Below are 6,000 nucleotides of genomic sequence, written 5' to 3'. Positions count from 1 at the left end.
GGTTTCATTTAGATTAATTTGTATTATTATATTTAATTAATCCAAGAGTTTCTTTCAGGACTGATGAAGTTCTACCTGATCTGATGTTATTACTACAGTGGGTACTCTGCTTGTGTTTCCAGTTGCTGGTAAAGAAAATAAGAAGTGAAGTGTAGAGATATTATATTTTACAGTCTCTTCCCCTGTTTAATCAGAAATTGTGCAACCCTCCTGTTGTCCTCATTTACGGGCACCAAAAAAATATTGTTTCCTTGTCTGAAATTCAGCAAAAAAAATTCCCAAATTTCTGAAAAGTTGCAAAACCTTCAGGAAGAAAATTACAATTCTTGAAGAGTTCCACTTAAAAGTTTCGTTTTTAAAAATGCCCAAATTTGTCAAGAAAAGTATTTTAAATATTTTCAAAAAATGAGTAAAAGCCTTCCAAAAAAATCCTAAAAATATCTAAAATGATTCCATATATATCAGTAAAACTTCAAATATTTTCTTTAAGAAGATTCACAAAAAAATAAATCAACCAACATGCAGCGAAATTCACTGGATTTTTGGTTGATTTTTTTTTTCTTAAGAAACATTTTTAACATTTCTTTTTATCCTCACCAAAAAAATTTCCCAAAGATGTTGAAAATGTGGACATCAGAAGTTTCACTGGGATTTTTTTTCCTCCACATTTTCAAACGTTAAAACGGGTGAATTTGACCCACAGGACAACAGGAGGGTTAAAATGCTGTTATGTAAATGATCCCTGGTGTAAATGGTGCAGCTCTGTGGTGCCCTCTGCTGGCCGGCTGCCGGTGATGCAGCCAGTGTGTGGTCTTCACGTGTGCTTGTGTGACTTGGTGTGAAACTGGCGTGTACCTCGTGTTCCCTGCATGCCTTCCTGCTCTTGACTCGGAGGCCTAATCCTCTGATCAGCATGCCAGCCGAGGCCCTGAGGTGACGCCGGGCTGCAGACTCTCTCTCACATTGTTGCAGCCACTTGTGCTGCTGCTCTGCGACCTCGGCTCATTGTTGACCCGGGAGGTGGAGGTACGAGGAGGGGAGGCTCGCACATACCGCCCCCATCTGCCCCCCCCCCATCCATCCATCCTCTCACCGTGACCCTGGAGGAGAAACATGACGCAAGACTTACAAAACTGTATGTTTGGTCAAAGAAAAATGAGATTTTTACATCTGACTGCAAGAAAAAAAATTGAGAAATGCTGCAAAAGACAGATTAATTGTAAAAGAAGACTAGAAATGAGCTGGATTCCACTGCCAGTTCTTGGATGTGTCACGTTCAAGACAAACCACACAAAGCCGGGCTGAATGGACGGACTGAGGGAGTTACTTGGCACACAAACAATTAGCACTCATCCTGCAAAGCTCCACCGAGGCCCCAAATCCCCACATTTGTCCAGACAAATTGAGTGGACCCCGGGTCTTGTTTGTGGACACCGGGTCTGCTGGAGGACGGAGGGGCGTGAACCCTCTGACGAGCACGGACCATGGGAACAGGAGAAATGGTCAGAAGGAGCCTCCAAACGATTTTAAACTGGTTTTAGAACAGAAGAGACATAACTTTAATACCCTGAAGGATGTTCTGGGTTAGAGAAGAAAATGAGATGAGAGGAAATGCCGAGCTGGATAGAAAACAGATATCAGCCTGTTACGACTGAAATAAGACTGGAATGGAAGTGTACGATGTAATAGGAAATATAACATTTCATTCTGAGTTTGATCAGACATTTAACCACCAGATTTACAAGTCAGAGGGGAAAAGAAATGGAAATACTAAAGACTAAAGGTCTAGTTGTTATCACAGGAGTCCAGTCAGTGAAGTTTTGGATTCTCCTGCTTTTAGGCCTCTTGTTAAACTCACCTGATCTGTTTCTGAGCTGGATTTTTATTTGACACAGTTTATTATGTGGCAATTAGATTTTATGGAAATTAACCGCATTTAAAAGGACTTTTTATACATTTATCCTGTACTTTAGTGACCACACTTCACCCAGGCCCGCTCAGGGAACTGCTCTGTAATGTTCAGACACTCAATTTTGCTCTTAGATTTGTCTGTTGCATAAAAATAAATGCTGGCTTATTTTAACCCTGGGGGAAAAAATTAATTAAAAAAAATAGGCTTTTGTTTAGCTCATCTAAAAGTCTTTTTTTTGGATGTGTATTTCCTAAAAACAGTTTAATCCAGAATTAAAAGCCATGTTTCCGTGGTGACATCTGCAGACTATTAAAGGACAAAATACAAGAAAATGTGGCACATAAAGTTCATGGTTTGGTTTTGCAGAGACGCTGCAGTACGAAGCAAAGCCATGTTGGTTTGGAGATGAGCTGGAGATTTTAAAGTTCTGGTCCTGAATCGTCTCTCTGCTGCAGGTCTGGACTCTGATGTACTTAGAGGAGCAATAAAGAACCTAAATTCAACCCAACATGCAATTTTTGTACTTTTGTTGCTCAAATTCTGCAGAACAGAGATACTTAAAATCAGATCAGTAAAAGTCTGCAGGTCGCTCAGGCATTTAAACTGTGACCGGATATCCAGGTTCTACTCAGGGGTTTCTGAACCACAGCTGATTGAAACAGGAGCGTTTCCACCTGGAAGTGAAGTGGGATTGTGGGAAACGTAGTGCTGTTGATTCGTGCACATTCAGCGTGTTTATCTAGTGTTTGATTCAATCCTATTTGTTCTTTTCACAGATTTGTTTAGATGTTAATGAAGCCAGTCATAAATTACAAGGAATTTAAAGGAAATATTACAGCTTGTTTCCATGAATAGTTTGTCAGTAATTTCTTTGCTTACGGACACACCACCCTGAACACGCCCTGAACCAAGCAGGGTCGGGCCTGGTTAGTACCTGTAAGCTTTTTCTGTCCTCATCAGTAAACCATGCTGCTTTACTGGAGACAGAACTTTGAAAAAACTAGCCAACTTTATTTAGAATTAGAAAAAATGCTTAAAGACAAGATTTTAACAATCGAAACAGAACTCCATAAGACACAAAAAAACAAACACGCTGACCAAATGACAGTAATTTAATTCCCAGCATGAGCCCACAGCAACCTGTTAACACAAATTACACATCCCCTCTGTAAAAGCTGTGTTCACATTGTGTCCTTGGATGTTCATACAGAACCATTCTATAGAACCCTGGTAAAACACTGACATCTAGTGTGTAAAGTGAGAACATTCATCGTGGAGAAGTTGGATGTTCAAACACTGAAGGCTTCAGCAGAACCCAGCAATCTTTTTATCTTGTCTTTTTATTCTGATTTGTTGTTTGGTCGTTGGGTTTCATTGTGTCTTATAAGCTCTTGTTTTAATTTTACAGCACTTTTGTTCAACTGTTATTGTTTTTAAATGTTCTTTCTGAGTAAAGTTGACTAGTTTTCCAGAGCCTGACACTGATGTTCCTCCCTCCATAACAGCACACAGTGAGCTGTTGTTCCAGTCTGGGTAACGTTCTAGTATGTTCTCACACTAAAACTAAGATTGACATCATGATGGTTGCTGCAGACAGACAGTAATGTTTATCATTTTACTGAATAAACCTCCTCGTCCTCTGCATTCACATCCTCCTCCTTAAATTCTCCTCAACACGCAGTTACATACTGGCTATGCTAGGTTATTGCTAACATAAACAGCCAGGGAGTAACTTAAGCTAGGTTAGCACAACTTTAGCAACATAAATGAAAAGCATGACTGTCATCATGACACATGGCAAAGACAGTTAAACTGAAACGGGAGACATGATGAGTCATTGTTAATTTCACAGAGTGCTTCTAAACGTACCTGTTGACTCAGTCCACTCCTGTAATGTTTCCTGGATGTAGCTTCCTCCTTTACCTTACTGGGGGTTGAATGGAGTCAGAGCTCCATGGATTAGACAAACGGCGCAAGGACGTCATTCAACAGCATTTACTGTTTTATGAGAAACTAAGAATATATCGGCGTTTAATCGGCAAAACTCCGGCTGATGATGATTATTTTGAAAAGGGCTCTAATCGCCTGACCTACTGTTTACGGTCTTTCGTCTTTCTTTCTTTCGTTCTTTTTATTGGTGGTTGGCACCCAACTATTAGGTGCATTTACCGCCACCTACCGGACTGGAGTGTGAGTCAAGAGATGGTCAGAAAAAACAAACAAACAAACAAAAAAAACTATATCCTATTTCCTAATCCCGTTACCCTCAAATAATTCATTAAAACACCTACTGCTTCCTGTAATGCACTCCCTAAAAGACTACCTAACGTTACTGTTTACAGTCTTCCATGTGGAGTTGCTTTGTCCTGCTACTATCCGATCAACTCCCCATTTGCGCATGCGCGACGTCATACACACCCGTGTGTTAATCCTATAGGTAGCCATACATTCATAGTTCACTGTATAACAGTGAACTATGAATCAATTTCAATGTTAGCTTGTACTTTTCATGTATCATCTAGCTTTCTTCCTGTTAAAAGTGTGTTTTTCTTGCCACTGTCACCTTAGGATTTGCTCCGGGGGTTCAGACATATGGGTTCTGTAAAGTGTCTTGAGACAATTTGACCTGAAATTGGCGCTTTATGAATAAAATTGAATTGAATTGAATTATATCTCATTGTCAACCCCATTACTTACCATTTCAATCAATACCTAGTGCAGTGGTGTTCTAAACCTCTCATAGATCATGGTTCAATGAGGATAATTCACTCGTTTTTCATTTTAAAAAACTATGTTACATTTAGTGTATTATATATTGGAAAGGTCTACATATTAAATACAATAATTTTACATCACATTCAATTTTTTAAAATTATTTTACATTTTTTTAATGAAGTGATGTTAATAAGTGAACCCACAGACTTCAAATCAACACAAATTAGTCCTGAGGATTTGTATCAAAAGCAAACTTTATTTAAACACAAATATGTGAAATGAACCATTTTATATGTTGATTACATTTATTAAGCCAAGCAGAAGTTTCATAACAAAAATACCATTAAGATTTATTTATTTGTTTTTACTTTAAAATGGTTCAATTTGACCTGCAACATAACAGCAGGGTTTCGTTTTTAAAATATATTCACATTAATACGACTGCCAAAAGCATCTTTTAAATGCCGATTTTACTCTACAAGACAACGTAACAGATCAGTAGGGCATACAAAAAAATTCATTGTCAGAAGTGGGATTCGAACCCACGCCTCCATTCGGAGACCAGAAGTCCCATTTTCAGGAAGGTTTATCACCTTGAGTCTGGCGCCTTAGACCGCTCGGCCATCCTGACAACTGCGCTCTGTGGCCGGCTAGTAGGCTGTTTGACTGCTGCTAACGAATGCAAATGCTGGCGATTTGTGTTGATTTTCAAGGAAACACAACTTTTGTATAACGGTTTATAACTTTTTCCGTGTTGTAGAGATAACTACTGGGCTGGAGCCTATTTCAGCTGACTCGGGCGAAGGCAGGGGACACCCCGGACAGGTCGCCAGTCTGTCACAGACAAACACACACATTCACACCTACGGCAATTTAGTTATCAATTAACTTCAGCATATTTTTGGACTGTGGGAGGAAGCCGGAGCGCCCAGAGTAAACCCACACATGCACAGGGAGAACATGCAAACTCCATGCAGAACGATCCCAGGCCCACTAGATTGACCCAATGTATCATTAATAATTACAGATCTGCATTTCTTTATCTTTACCTCTACTTAATCTACATCCTGCAGTCTGTGGCTCTCCTCTGTTTTTGTTGCTGTTACCATGGAAACGCCGCTTTCAGCCTTTTAACTTGGCGGCTAATTTTAGTCTTAAGCTAGCAGCTGCTTTTAGTCCTGGTTGCGATAAAAGTGAAAGACATGTCAGACACAATAACAACAAAAGTCATTGTCAGAAGTGGGATTCGAACCCACGCCTCCATTCGGAGACCAGAAGTCCCTGTTCACAGGAAGGAGTTACCTTGAGTCTGGCGCCTTAGACCACTCGGCCATCCTGACAACTACAGAGGGCGGCAGAAACAACAGAATAAG

General features: G+C 39.9%; 2 non-coding genes across 2 annotated transcripts; both read right to left on the bottom strand.

Moving 5' to 3' along the window:
* Nucleotides 1-5,148: 5,148 nt before the first annotated feature.
* Nucleotides 5,149-5,258, bottom strand: trnal-caa (transfer RNA leucine (anticodon CAA)). The gene is made up of 2 exons: nt 5,221-5,258; nt 5,149-5,194 (listed from the first exon to the last, which is right to left on the bottom strand). It is a non-coding gene; the product is annotated as a tRNA-Leu (tRNA).
* Nucleotides 5,259-5,858: 600 nt separating this feature from the next.
* Nucleotides 5,859-5,967, bottom strand: trnal-caa (transfer RNA leucine (anticodon CAA)). Its single transcript has 2 exons — nt 5,930-5,967; nt 5,859-5,904 (listed from the first exon to the last, which is right to left on the bottom strand). It is a non-coding gene; the product is annotated as a tRNA-Leu (tRNA).
* Between the last annotated feature and the right edge of the window lie 33 nt (nt 5,968-6,000).

This window comes from Acanthochromis polyacanthus, chromosome 14 (genome assembly GCF_021347895.1).
Source record: "Acanthochromis polyacanthus isolate Apoly-LR-REF ecotype Palm Island chromosome 14, KAUST_Apoly_ChrSc, whole genome shotgun sequence".
NCBI classification, from domain to species: domain Eukaryota; kingdom Metazoa; phylum Chordata; class Actinopteri; family Pomacentridae; genus Acanthochromis; species Acanthochromis polyacanthus.
This window is presented reverse-complemented; position numbering and strand designations above follow the sequence as displayed.